The following is a 14,807-nucleotide window of genomic DNA, read 5'->3' on the forward strand; positions in this document are numbered from 1 at the left end:
CAAGAGACTCCATGATGTGCTCACAATGAAGATTAATGCATCTTCCATTCTGCTGCATAAAAAGCACTCGTGGGCTCCAAACTACAAGTGTGCATAAGTGTGCTAATCCTGCTGGTCAGATTAGTGCTGAATGAGACTAAAACATATTGCTGTTTAGAAGTGCACATCTAACCATCTCTTCAGGGCCATCAAGTCTATGGTGAAATGCTCACACTTAGGGCTGACAGCTCAATTATAAGAATTTTCATACCAATTTATGAAAGTTGGTGTTGGTTTCACCTTGTTATCATTCTGTATTTTTATCATTTTCAAGCCATCTGCTAATTATTCCTAGAATGTCTATGTTGTCATAGACACTGCCCTTGCCAAAACACCCAGTGATAGATGGGCTGCTTTCCAATAAGTTTACTCAGTCCAAATTGCCTACTCAGCTGTTGCCATTAATCTCAGCAAGTCCCTTCTGTTGAATGTTTCAACCTTAAAGCACCATTTTGGAGGACAGGAGAGTCCATGGAAAGAATATCTAAAACACTATGAAACAAACCAAAAAGCATGAGTTAATTGTCCAGCACACAACACTTAACCCAAAACTGCCAGATCCCAACACCGCCTTTTTAGGTTGATGAAACAAGCTACACTATACTGACAAAAGTATTCGCTCACCTGCCTGGACTTACATTTGAACTTAAGTGACATCCCATTCTTAATCCATAGGGTTTAATATGACGTTGGTCGACCCTTTGCAGCTAAAAAAGCCTCAGCTCTTCTGGGAAGGCTTTCCATAAGGTTTAGGACTGTGTTTATGGGAATATTTCACAATTCTTCCAGAAGCCCATTTGTGAGGTCACACACTGATGTTGGATGAGAAGGCCTGGCTCTCAGTCTCCGCTCTAATTCTTCCCAAAGGTGTTCTATCAGGTTGAGGTCAGGACTCTGTGCCGGCCAGTCAAGTTCATCCACAACAAACGCTCTCATCCATGTCTTTATGGACCTTGCTTTGTGCACTGGTGCACAGTCATGTTGGAACAGGAAGGGGCCATCCCCAAACTGTTCCCACAAAGTTGGGGAGCATTGAATTGTTCAAAATCTCTTGGTATGCTGAAGCATTCAGAGTTCCTTTCACTGGAACTAAGGGGCCAAGCCCAGCTCCTGAACAACAAGCCCACACCATAATCCCCCCTCCAACAAACTTCACATTTGGCACAATGCAGTCAGACAAGTAACGTTCTCCTGGCAACTACCAAACCCAGACTCATCCATCAGATTGCCAGATGGAGAAGCACAATTTGTCGCTCCAGAGAATGCGTCGCCACTGCTCTAGAGTCCAATGGTGGCGTGCTTTACACCACTGTATCCAATGTGTTTCATTGCACTTGGTGATGTATGGCTTGGATGCAGCTGCTCGGCCATGGAAACCCATTCCATGAAGCTCTCTGCGCACTGTTCTGAGCTAATCTGAAGGCCACATGAAGTTTGGAGGTCTGTCGTGATTGACTCTGCAGAAAGTTGGCAACCTCTGCGCACTATGCGCCTCAGCATCCGCTGACCCCGCTCCGTCATTTTACATGGCATACCACTTCGTGGCTGAGTTGCTTTCATTCCCAGTCGCTTCCACTTTGTTATAATACCACTGACAGTTGACTGTGGAATATTTAGGAGTGAGGAAATTTTACGACTGGACTTGTTGCACAGGTGGCATCCTATCACAGTACCACGCTGGAATTCACTGAGCTCCTGAGAGTGACCCATTCTTTCATAAATGTTTGTAGAAACAGTCTGCATGCCTAGGTGTTTGATTTTATACACCTGTGGCCATGGAAGTGCAAGTAACACCTGATTTCAGTTATTTGGATGGGTGAGTGAATACTTTTGGCAATATAGTGTAGATTCCACATGTTTTAAAGTTAGCTACAAGCCCACTTCACTGGGCCAATATTCCGTTAAAATGAACCGAGTCAAAATGGAAAACTGTTCTGCAGTCAGATGAACGAAAATTTGAAACTCTTTCTGGAAATCACTCACGCTGTGTCATGCAGACTTTCAGGGAAGGTCTTGCATATTTCAGCTGTGTGCTGTATGTACCACATACAGCATCCATCACAACAGCATGGTGTTGCAGTGGAAGAGTCCAGGTGCTGAATTAGCCTTCCAGTCCAGACCTCTCACCAATAGAAAACATTTGAAGCATCTATAAAACAAAAAAAATCCAGTCAAGAAGACCCAGCACTGTAGCTATAGCTAGAATCCTATATTAGACAAGTAAGGGACAACATTCCTGTCCCAAAACTCCAGCAACTGCTCTCATCGCTTTGTACAGAGTGTTAAGAGAATATATATATATATATATATATATATATATATAGTATGTGTGACTTGTTTGTCCAATAATGTGAGTGAAGTTTGAGGTAGAGGATGAGCAGAGTGGGGGAAAGAAAGGCTACTACTTCCATCTCATAGAGGGAAAAATGTAGCAAAGCATGAAAAAGAAGATGTTAGATTGGAAGAGCTTAGAAGAGAAACTCTGCTGGTTTAACTTACTATCTCTTTCATCCTGTAATGACCTTGCTGCCTCGCTTTAGCTCCGCCAGTTCAGTTATGAATATAGACAGACCTTTAATCACTGCCTTATGTATTAAACAGCAGATAATGTTCATTCAGCCAGTGAAGTGATAGCAGAAGCAGAGCAGGGGCAAACTCTGTAGGAATATATCCACTTCACAGCAGGTTTCTGGTGTAATTCACTGTCACCTCAGAGCAGAGGGGTTTGCCGTTTGCAGAGGGAAAAAAAACATTTTAAAACGCCACCGATATTTTAAAACAGTTTTGTTCAATTTCTTTGCACAGCTCACAGAGACTGCCACTTTTAGTCTTCAATCGGGCATCTTTGCCACCAGGGTGCCAAACTGCAGACCTAGGTTATTCTTTTTGATGGGTAACTGCACAAACTATTCCATGCACAACACTTAAGCTTCATCTCTTTGTCTGGCAAAAGTTCAACTTAATTTAACTTTGACATACTAAATTTCTGGTCTCCCTGGGACTTGGACATTGATGCATTTAACTAGCCTGACAATGGTTTGTGCAAAAAAATCTTTGACCAAATTTCAAAGACGATGGGGAGGCAGTGTTGGGGTAGTTGCTCATTCAAGTAATGAATTGAACATTACTAGTCATTTAACTTACTGCTGATTGTAGTAAGTTGCATGACTAGTTAGACTGTTACATTGCATTGTAACTTCACCTGAAAGGTTTAAATGAAAAATGCAAAGTTAAACTTTACATATGCTAGGGGTAGCATGTCCTCCCTACATCCATCCATCTATCTTCTTCCTCTTATCCGAGGTTGGGTTGAGGGGGCAATAGTCTAAGCAGGGAAGCCCAGACTTTCCACTTCGTCGAACTCTTCCCGGGGGATCCCAAGGTGTTCCCAGGCCAGCCAGGAGACATAGTCTCTCCAGCATGTCCTGGTTCTTCCACAGGACCTCCCCCTGGTGAGACCTGCCCAGAACACCTCACAGGGAGGCAACCAGGAGGCATCAGGACCAGATGCCTGAGCCACCTCATCTGGCTCCTCTCAACGCTGAGGAGCAGAGGCTCCACTCTGAGTCCCTCCTGGATGGCCCAGCTTCTCACCCTATCTCTAACGGAGAGCCCAGACACCCTGCAGAGGAAACTTATTTTCAGCCACCTGTATCCGAGATCTTGTTCTTTTGGTCACTACCCACAGCTCTTGACCATAGGTGAGGGTAGGAACGCAGATCGACTGGTAAATCGAGAGCTTCGCCTTTCGACTCAGCTCTTTCTTCACCATGACAGACCGACGCAGAGACCGCATCACTGCCGACGCCTCACCAATCTGCCTGTCGATCTCCAGCTCTATTCTTCCCTCACTTGTGAACAAGACCCTAAGATACTTAAACTCCTTCACTTTGGGCAGGATCTCATTCCCAACCTGGAGAGAGCATTCCACCCTTTTCCGACTGAGGACCATGGCCTCAGATTTGGAGGTCCTCCCTACATACAGCAGTAAACATTCGTTTAGCTACATGTACCTATCATAAATGCAGGGATATTGTTATGGTTGTCGTTCAAAAGTTTTTCTGTGGCATACAGTATTTCAGTCTTGATGCATTAATTGCTTCATTTTCCATTCTGTTGTTTCTGCTTTTGAGTTTTGCGTGTGCAGATTATTCTGTGTTCTCATTGGTCAACATCATTGTACAGGGCAAGAAAGAATCAAACATGCTTGACTTTCTGAAAGGAGGTTGTGATGCCCCTCGGATGTGGCCTTGATTGTCTTTCATTATGACACACTACAAGACATAAAGGATCCATTTTCCAGGCTGCTGAGTAAGCTTTTAATCTTGCTTATAATGTATAGTCAGACCTTGATATTAGCATAATGTCTTTGCAGGTGGAGTGTTGTTTCAAGCACACAGTCAACACTTTAGTTCTTGTCCTTTCAAGTAGTGTGTATGTCCAAGCCTAAAAAGACATCTAGATTTAAATCAGCATTTTTTTTTTTTTTTTTATGGTTGGGTCAGGGGGGCTGGAGCCTATCCTAGCTGTCACTGGGCGAGAGGACTGGTGGCCAGTCAATCACAGGGCTGACAAATAGATACAGACAACCAGGCACACTCACACTCACAGCCAATTTAGAGACACCAGTTCACCTAATGAGCATGTTTTTGGTGGTGGGAGGAAGCCGGAGTACCCGGAGAGAACCCACACATGCATGGGGAGAACATGCAAACTCCACACAGACAGGAAGTGAACCAGGGACCGTCTTGCGGCAACAGCACTAACCCCTGCGCTGCACCCTCCACATCTTCCTTTGAAATGAAAACATGGAAACGTGGAAATAAATAACAATAAAGGCTGATTTTCATCTGTTTAAAAGCACACAGAGCATTACCTCACATTCCCAGATACATTATGATTATAGTTGAATAATATTTCTCATATTTAATCAGGGAGCAGGGCTGGGAAGAGGGAGGAAAAGAGGAATGCATGTGCCATAGACAGAGAGGAAAAAGAGAAGAACCCCCTTGGGTCTTCTGCCTTGATGTAGCTCAGTTTACTTATAAGAAAGAACCTTGCCTTGTAAACATTTTTTTTTAATCTTTATTTCGACTTATCAAAAATCGTTAAGGGCAAGCCCCCATTTACAATGACATTGAACAATAAAATAATAAAATGCATGATAAACAGGAATATTTACAATATGTCAAACATGCCTCAAAAATATTAAAGCACGGTAACATTTAAAAGAAGACATGAAATCAATCAGAAAAGGAACAACAAAGTCAATTAAAACAGGTGCAATCAGAGACCAAGAAGTTAACAGTTATGGATCTGAAATGCTCCAATGACAGAGCTCTGCTGTGAGTTCCAAGCAGATGGTGCAAAGAAGCTAAAACCAGAGTGAACTCGAGGAACCTGGAGTGTAAGCCAGTCACTAGAGCAGAGTGGAAAACTGCATCAAGGGGTTTTAAAGTTGCAGCTGAAGCATGCCTAAACAAAATTTCACAATAATCTATCACTGATCACTGTTGCCTCAAACAGAATTTTTATACAATGCAGAAAAATCATTAATTTTAGACAAGAACAGTTTTGATAAAGGATTGAATGAAATGCAGGTAGAGCCTAGCGCTTTGTTTGCTGTATAATGTAACTCTTTTAAGCACTTGGTGGTGATATTGTATACTGAGGTAAAATTCAGGGTGTGACGATATTAAAAAATTAATACAGCCTAATTCTAATGGAGAGGAAAATGGACATGATTTAAGTCTTTATGTCATAGAGTATGATCATAAAGAAACAGCAGTAATCACATAATTCTCTGATAAGAAGGGGTCATGTGATTACTGAACTAAGGTCATTACAAGTGATGCACTGATTGTGAATCATAGATAGGCTGGATAACAACATTATGCTGTTTACCTCCAAGTTCATATGTTCTTATTTAGTTTATGCCATTGGTTTCTTATTTTATTGCTTCCTTGTTGTCTTTGATTTATTAGATGCTGGTTATGTCTGCTCTTGCTCCATTGTTAATAAGAATTTTCCCCCAATGTTTCATCAGAGGATTAACATAAATCTTTTTTTGTCTGTGATCTCTCTTATATTCCTGGAGAATATAATTTTAATGACACACGACTTCTTATATTTCTTTTACTGAAAATATGGTATAAAAAAGCTTTAAAAACTCAGAGCAGATTATGTAACCATGAAGTGTAAAAAACTATGAATTCCTAAATCACAGGACCAGATTTACCATTAGACTCAATGTGTCTGTATAGGTTTAGCTACAAATAAGTCCATCATCTAAAACAAGCATAGTGAGCTGACTCACTCCATCCTGTTCTTCTTCTCCCACTCACAGCCTCCTCTATTTCTGACTTTTTCTTCTGTGATGCCTACATAGCAAGGTTATGCCTACATTGAAGGTGTCTGTCGAATCACGTCCATGCTTAGTTTCCCACCTTTTTTTTTTTTTTTTTACAAGACATTCAGATATACAAGACATACAGGAACACTAGGAAGAACATAATATATCCCCATCCTCAAATTATAATGCCCATTTGCAAAGACACTGATTTTTATCTCTATGCCACACCATTATAAGGTCTACTACACTTGGGCACTAGTGTGTCCACATACACTGCCTGGCCAAAAAAAAAAGTCGCCACCAAAAAAAGGTCACACACTCTACTATTTCGTTGGACCGCCTTTGATTACAGCACGCATTCGCTGTGGCATTGTTTCGATAAGCTTCTGCAATGTCACAAGATTTATTTCCATCCAGTGTTGCATTAATTTTAATATTTATGATGGGAGAGTCTGACCACTGCGCAAAGCCTTCTCCAGCACATCCCAAAGGTTCTCAATGGGCTTAAGGTCTGGACTCTGTGGTGGCCAATCCATGTGTGAAAATGATGTCTCATGCTCCCTGAACCACTCTTTCACAATTTGAGCCCGATGAATCCTGGCATTGTCACCTTGGAATATGCCTGTGCCATTAGGGAAGAAAAAATCCATTGTTTAAGAAATGAGAAGTTACTCATTGCATCAGCTGGGGTTAAATAACTTGTTGCCAGCTGAAAGATAATCGGCCATGCAGTAATAATCCAATAGGAGGCTCGTACCTATTTGCTTAGTTAAATCCAGGAGGCGACTTTTTTTTGGCCAGGCAGTGTAGATCTGCAATGCTCTGTCTGAATGCTAGTCGGCATTGGGTTTCTACACTATGACCAGTTCACAGTGTCTTGGACATCAGTCAAAATTAGACGAATCAGTTCATCCATATGCATTTATCTCACAGGAAACTGAGCCTGGTATACACTGTTGGATTTTGGGCTGTCCCAGATGAAAGATGACCAATCAGGGGGACATCTTTGACAATGGCTCTAAAATGGTGATCCTACATCTCACAGGTTGACAGATGACAGCAGTCATGGTCTTGCAACCAAAGAAATTTAGGATGACCATCTCACAATGGAGATGGAAAGGACATAATAATACATGCCACACTAGCGCCAGCAAACAAAAAAGTTAGCATTAGAATGGAGACGATGCCAAAATGCAGAAGTTCAAGTTGAAAGACACATTTCAATAGATGTTAAGTCAAGTCTCTACTTTCTGCATCTGATGCAGGAACCTAAATGTATTGCAACTCCGAAGTGTCTGTTGTTTGAGACCTTAGCTACTTTCACACTGCCTCTCTTTACCACATCTGTTAAGTCTTCATTCCGCAACGCTGTTCTGTGCGAAAGTGACTGTTCCGCAATGGGGGGTTGATCTCGCCCCACCTCTGATCCAGATCGAGAGGTAGTATCAGAGCCGTAACAGATTTTTCTGCAACAAGTCTGAAAGGACGTCATGGCATTCTGCAATGGTGAGTGCGCGCTGCTGACTCCATAAACAGGAGATTTAAAGACCAGCGCAGTTTAATCGAGCAGCATTTCAACTGAGAAAATAACAGGGGGATAAAACAAAGAATAATGTGGGTTAACTGGAGAGACTGCGAGGTTAGAGAGCTGATCACACTCTGTACAGGAGAGGAGAGAGCAGACACATGTCTGCTCACAGCAGTGTCTGAAAAGTTCCATGATGTGTTCAAGTGAGCTTGGTACTCTGAAGTTTCCGACCTCTGACATAAATAGTGCGCTGTGACACTACTTAAAGTCAGACCTTCAACTCAGAAACATGGAGGAAAAGAAGTCTATTGGATCTAATCGATCAAAATGAATGTTCATGTTATTTTCCCTGTATTTCATTTAGAAAATACAAAGTTTTGAACCGAGAAATCCAGAGTTTCGAGTTTCATTGAAAGCAGCAGCTCAGGCAGCGGTTGCCATCTGATTACGGGACGCCGGGGTGTGTGTGTATTCTTGGACGTGGACGGCTCTGTTACACCTTTGTGTGAACTGCTCGTTTTGGTACAGAGACAGGCATTCCTTTTCACCTTTATTGTGGAATCTCTGTGTAAAAATGTCTCTTGTTTCAGGGACAACTCAAAAGACTTCAACGTTGTTGGCAGGACTTGAACCTGCGCGGGGAGACCCCAATGGATTTCAAGTCCATCGCCTTAACCTCTCGGCCACAACAACCACTTCAAGCAGTTTTTCTGGACTTATCGTACAAACCAACACATTGATGTCAAATACAGGAAAATGTGTGGTATCAGCAAAAAACAAAAGCACTACTTCCTGCTAGACAGGAACACGTACCTCTGCAAGAGGACCTGTCTTGCTGAGAGGTAAAAGCCCTCAAGTCAAATGGATATGCATCTGCCTGCTGCTGTCATTAACTCCTTGTTTAAAGGCTGGGGACACAACAGCAGTCACACTAGCGGAGATGCCGGGGATTGAACCCGGGGCCTCATACATGCAAAGCATGAGCTACATCCCCTCTGCCTGTACAGAACAGATGGAGCACTAGAGCTGGCAATCTTTGGGCTGGGGCTGACCTTGTGCATGACTATTCGGAAGGGCTGTTGCTGTTGCTAACCATAGAAAATTTGAAAAGGTTAACAAGGCCTATGTGTGAGAGTCTTTGCCCATCTGAGTGAGGGATATACTTCTGTCCAACAAGTGGGAGGCTAGCTGGAGTCATGAGAGTGATGTGGGCATGACTTTGTTGCCGTGAGGGCGTTGTTATCTGAATTCCTTGGTGAGCCACTCGTCTGCTTGTCAGGAATAAACCTCCACTGTCGGGTGCACACATACCTCCAAATCACTGTTGTTGGTGGAACTCGAACCTGCATGGGCAAAACCCCAAAGGATTCCAGCCTTTTAAACCATTTGGCCAGGACAAAACCACCCCTTGCCTGGAGCACCCCCCTCGTCTTGGGTACTTTGCACCTAATGTCTGCAAGCTGCAAAGTGGGTGATACCGATGCACCTTGGAATGGAAAGCAAGTTTAGGCTCTGAGGAAATTGGACAGGTTGGCAGAAAGAAAGAAAGCAAAGCAGAGTGAAGGGGCAAGAGTCCAGAGGTACGCAATTTGACCCATACAAAGTTTTCATCTGCCAGTACTCTCAGGGGGAGCCCGTGCAATGGTGAGTTTGTTCTCTTCCAAAGTCATGAAGCAAGCATGGAAAAATGAGTGGCAGGCGCCAGACCCTGAATTGCCATTCCAGTATAGTGCAGGGCACAGCTGCAGTGACATGAAAGGATGAAAATCTTTCCAGCTTGCTACATACAATGCACCCCACTATCTGCGATGGCCGGGAATCGAACCCGGGTCAACTGCTTGGAAGGCAGCTATGCTTACCACTATACCACCATCGCTTGTTGAGCCCCCAAACCATACTGCACACAAACCATTGAGGAGCGTACCTGAGGGGAAGAAGGACAGATGAAAACACTTGGGAACTGCTGTTACTGCTCCCATGGCCAGTGCCAAAAATTTCCATGATTAGCACCATGGCAACGAGCATCATACACAAACTACCGTGTGAAGCAACCACCGTAACACAGCCATGCTGATGACACACTGGAAAGGAGAAGACAAATCAATTGTATGCACTGGCTGAGAAGAACTGGCCTCAATAGCTGGGAATGGAACCCAGGTCAGCTGCTTCCAATGCAACTATGATCAACACTCTACCACGAAGACAAAAGTGTTGTTTGAATTTCCATAACAAACTACCTATTTGGATTGGACTGCCAACACTGCTGTTGATGAAGTCACCAATGACCTATACTTTATGAGACAGTGCAAGAAAAAGCACATGGTTAGACACAAATGGAAAAGCAAGTTTGGGCACGAGAAACTGAAGTGACCCAAGTGAGCTTGTTTAGCAGACATTCATTATGTCTTCAACACATTTCAATACAGGTTCAGTCAAGTCTCTACTTTCTGCATCTGATGCAGAAACCTAAATGTACTGCAACTCCAAAGTAGCTGTTGTTTGAGACCTGGTCTCTGGGAGAATTCAAAAGACACGTTGTTGGCAGGACTTGAACCTGCGCGGGGAGACCCTAATGGATTTCAAGTCCATCGCCTTAACCTCTCGGCCACAACAACCACAGCAGATGCTTTTTCTGGACGTATTGTACAAACCAACACATTGTTGTCAACACAGGAAAATATGTGATGTCAGGGTAAGAAAAGAACCAATTCCTGCAAGAGGACCTGTCTTGCTGAAGGATGTTGCTAAGAGGCAGCAGGCCTGAAGTTGACAGGTCATGTGGCTGGCCGCTCGTGTCACTGACAACCTTGTTCAGACTGGAGACACACCAGCAGGAATGTTGTTGGAGATGTCGGGGATTGAACCCGGGGCCTCGAACCCGGGGCCTCATACATGCAAAGCATGCGCTCTACCACTGAGCTACATCCTCTGCCTGTACAAAACAGATGGAGCACTAGAGCTGGCAATCTTTGGGCTGGGGCTGACCTTGTGCATGACTATTCGGAAGGGCTGTTGCTGTTGCTAACCATAGAAAATTTGAAAAGGTTAACAAGGCCTATGTGTGAGAGTCTTTGCCCATCTGAGTGAGGGATATACTTCTGTCCAACAAGTGGGAGGCTAGCTGGAGTCATGAGAGTGATGTGGGCATGACTTTGTTGCCGTGAGGGCGTTGTTATCTGAATTCCTTGGTGAGCCACTGCCTGCTTGTCAGGAATAAACCTCCACTGTCGGGTGCACACATACCTCCAAATCACTGTTGTTGGTGGAACTCGCACCTGCATGGGCAAAACCCCAAAGGATTCCAGCCTTTTAAACCATTTGGCCAGGACAAAACCACCCCTTGCCTGGAGCACCCCCCTCGTCTTGGGTACTTTGCACCTAATGTCTGCAAGCTGCAAAGTAGGTGATACCGATGCACCTTGGAATGGAAAACAAGTCTAGGCTCTGAGGAAATGGGACAGATTGGCAGAAAGAAAGCAAGCAAAGCAGATTGACGAGGCAAGTGTCCAGAGGTACGCAATTTGACCCTGCAAAGTTTTCATCTGCCAGAACTCTCAGGGGAAGCCCATGCAATGGTGAGTTTGTTCTCTTCCAAAGTCATGAAGCAAGCATGGAAAAATGAGTGGCAGACGCCAGACCCTGAATTGCCATTCCAGTATAGTGCAGGGCACAGCTGCAGTGACACGAAAGGATGAAAATCTTTCCAGCTTGCTACATACAATGCACCCCACTATCTGCGATGGCCGGGAATCGAACCCGGGTCAACTGCTTGGAAGGCAGCTATGCTTACCACTATACCACCATCGCTTGTTGAGCCCCCAAACCATACTGCACACAAACCATTGAGGAGCGTACCTGAGGGGAAGAAGGACAGATGAAAACACTTGGGAACTGCTGTTACTGCTCCCATGGCCAGTGCCAAAAATTTCCATGATTAGCACCATGGCAACGAGCATCATACACAAACTACCGTGTGAAGCAACCACCGTAACACAGCCATGCTGATGACACACTGGAAAGGAGAAGACAAATCAGTTGTATGCACTGGCTGAGAAGAACTGGCCTCAATAGCTGGGAATGGAACCCTGGTCAGCTGCTTCCAATGCAACTATGATCAACACTCTACCACCGCGAAGACAAAAGTGTTGTTTGAATTTCCGCAACAAACTACCTATTTGGATTGGACTGCCAACACTGCTGTTGATGAAGTCACCAATGACCTATACTTTATGAGACAGTGCAAGAAAAAGCACATGGTTAGACACAAATGGAAAAGCAAGTTTGGGCACGAAACTGAAGTGACCCAAGTGAGCTTGTTTAGCAGACATTCATTATGTCTTCAACACATTTCAATACAGGTTCAGTCAAGTCTCTACTTTCTGCATCTGATGCAGAAACCTAAATGTACTGCAACTCCAAAGTAGCTGTTGTTTGAGACCTGGTCTCTGGGAGAATTCAAAAGACTTTCACGTTGTTGGCAGGACTCGAACCTGCGCGGGGAGACCCCAATGGATTTCAAGTCCATCGCCTTAACCTCTCGGCCACAACAACCACAGCAGATGCTTTTTCTGGACGTATTGTACAAACCAACACATTGTTGTCCAACACAGGAAAATATGTGATGTCAGGGTAAGAAAAGAACCAATTCCTGCAAGAGGACCTGTCTTGCTGAAGGATGTTGCTAAGAGGCAGCAGGCCTGAAGTTGACAGGTCATGTGGCTGGCCGCATGTCACTGACAACCTTGTTCAGACTGGAGACACACCAGCAGGAACGTTGTTGGAGATGCCGGGGATTGAACCCGGGGCCTCATACATGCAAAGCATGCGCTCTACCACTGAGCTACATCCCCTCTGCCTGTACAAAACAGATGGAGCACTAGAGCTGGCAATCTTTGGGCTGGGGCTGACCTTGTGCATGACTATTCGGAAGGGCTGTTGCTGTTGCTAACCATAGAAAATTTGAAAAGGTTAACAAGGCCTATGTGTGAGAGTCTTTGCCCATCTGAGTGAGGGATATACTTCTGTCCAACAAGTGGGAGGCTAGCTGGAGTCATGAGAGTGATGTGGGCATGACTTTGTTGCCGTGAGGGCGTTGTTATCTGAATTCCTTGGTGAGCCACTCGTCTGCTTGTCAGGAATAAACCTCCACTGTCGGGTGCACACATACCTCCAAATCACTGTTGTTGGTGGAACTCGCACCTGCATGGGCAAAACCCCAAAGGATTCCAGCCTTTTAAACCATTTGGCCAGGACAAAACCACCCCTTGCCTGGAGCATCCCCCTCGTCTTCGGTTCTTTGCACCGAATGTCTGCAAGCTGCAAAGTAGGTGATACCGATGCACCTTGGAATGGAAAACAAGTCTAGGCTCTGAGGAAATGGGACAGATTGGCAGAAAGAAAGCAAGCAAAGCAGATTGACGAGGCAAGTGTCCAGAGGTACGCAATTTGACCCTGCAAAGTTTTCATCTGCCAGAACTCTCAGGGGAAGCCCATGCAATGGTGAGTTTGTTCTCTTCCAAAGTCATGAAGCAAGCATGGAAAAATGAGTGGCAGACGCCAGACCCTGAATTGCCATTCCAGTATAGTGCAGGGCACAGCTGCAGTGACACGAAAGGATGAAAATCTTTCCAGCTTGCTACATACAATGCACCCCACTATCTGCGATGGCCGGGAATCGAACCCGGGTCAACTGCTTGGAAGGCAGCTATGCTTACCACTATACCACCATCGCTTGTTGAGCCCCCAAACCATACTGCACACAAACCATTGAGGAGCGTACCTGAGGGGAAGAAGGACAGATGAAAACACTTGGGAACTGCTGTTACTGCTCCCATGGCCAGTGCCAAAAATTTCCATGATTAGCACCATGGCAACGAGCATCATACACAAACTACCGTGTGAAGCAACCACCGTAACACAGCCATGCTGATGACACACTGGAAAGGAGAAGACAAATCAGTTGTATGCACTGGCTGAGAAGAACTGGCCTCAATAGCTGGGAATGGAACCCTGGTCAGCTGCTTCCAATGCAACTATGATCAACACTCTACCACCGCGAAGACAAAAGTGTTGTTTGAATTTCCGCAACAAACTACCTATTTGGATTGGACTGCCAACACTGCTGTTGATGAAGTCACCAATGACCTATACTTTATGAGACAGTGCAAGAAAAAGCACATGGTTAGACACAAATGGAAAAGCAAGTTTGGGCACGAGAAACTGAAGTGACCCAAGTGAGCTTGTTTAGCAGACATTCATTATGTCTTCAACACATTTCAATACAGGTTCAGTCAAGTCTCTACTTTCTGCATCTGATGCAGAAACCTAAATGTACTGCAACTCCAAAGTAGCTGTTGTTTGAGACCTGGTCTCTGGGAGAATTCAAAAGACTTTCACGTTGTTGGCAGGACTCGAACCTGCGCGGGGAGACCCCAATGGATTTCAAGTCCATCGCCTTAACCTCTCGGCCACAACAACCACAGCAGATGCTTTTTCTGGACGTATTGTACAAACCAACACATTGTTGTCCAACACAGGAAAATATGTGATGTCAGGGTAAGAAAAGAACCAATTCCTGCAAGAGGACCTGTCTTGCTGAAGGATGTTGCTAAGAGGCAGCAGGCCTGAAGTTGACAGGTCATGTGGCTGGCCGCTCATGTCACTGACAACCTTGTTCAGACTGGAGACACACCAGCAGGAACGTTGTTGGAGATGCCGGGGATTGAACCCGGGGCCTCATACATGCAAAGCATGCGCTCTACCACTGAGCTACATCCCCTCTGCCTGTACAAAACAGATGGAGCACTAGAGCTGGCAATCTTTGGGCTGGGGCTGACCTTGTGCATGACTATTCGGAAGGGCTGTTGCTGTTGCTAACCATAGAAAATT

General features: G+C 44.7%; 9 non-coding genes across 9 annotated transcripts; all 9 read right to left on the reverse strand.

Moving 5' to 3' along the window:
• Positions 1–8,530: 8,530 nt before the first annotated feature.
• On the reverse strand, positions 8,531–8,612 carry trnas-uga. Its single transcript has one exon. It is a non-coding gene; the product is annotated as a tRNA-Ser (tRNA).
• A 1,111-nt stretch (positions 8,613–9,723) lies between these two features.
• Positions 9,724–9,795, reverse strand: trnag-ucc. The gene has a single exon. It is a non-coding gene; the product is annotated as a tRNA-Gly (tRNA).
• Positions 9,796–10,452: 657 nt separating this feature from the next.
• Positions 10,453–10,534, reverse strand: trnas-uga. The gene has a single exon. It is a non-coding gene; the product is annotated as a tRNA-Ser (tRNA).
• Positions 10,535–11,654: 1,120 nt separating this feature from the next.
• trnag-ucc lies at positions 11,655–11,726 on the reverse strand. Its single transcript has one exon. It is a non-coding gene; the product is annotated as a tRNA-Gly (tRNA).
• A 662-nt stretch (positions 11,727–12,388) lies between these two features.
• Positions 12,389–12,470, reverse strand: trnas-uga. Its single transcript has one exon. It is a non-coding gene; the product is annotated as a tRNA-Ser (tRNA).
• Positions 12,471–12,697: 227 nt separating this feature from the next.
• On the reverse strand, positions 12,698–12,769 carry trnaa-ugc. The gene has a single exon. It is a non-coding gene; the product is annotated as a tRNA-Ala (tRNA).
• An 809-nt stretch (positions 12,770–13,578) lies between these two features.
• On the reverse strand, positions 13,579–13,650 carry trnag-ucc. The gene has a single exon. It is a non-coding gene; the product is annotated as a tRNA-Gly (tRNA).
• Positions 13,651–14,314: 664 nt separating this feature from the next.
• On the reverse strand, positions 14,315–14,396 carry trnas-uga. The gene has a single exon. It is a non-coding gene; the product is annotated as a tRNA-Ser (tRNA).
• Positions 14,397–14,625: 229 nt separating this feature from the next.
• Positions 14,626–14,697, reverse strand: trnaa-ugc. The gene has a single exon. It is a non-coding gene; the product is annotated as a tRNA-Ala (tRNA).
• Positions 14,698–14,807: the final 110 nt, after the last annotated feature.

This window comes from Cheilinus undulatus, linkage group 18 (assembly GCF_018320785.1).
Source record: "Cheilinus undulatus linkage group 18, ASM1832078v1, whole genome shotgun sequence".
In the NCBI taxonomy this organism is placed as follows: domain Eukaryota; kingdom Metazoa; phylum Chordata; class Actinopteri; order Labriformes; family Labridae; genus Cheilinus; species Cheilinus undulatus.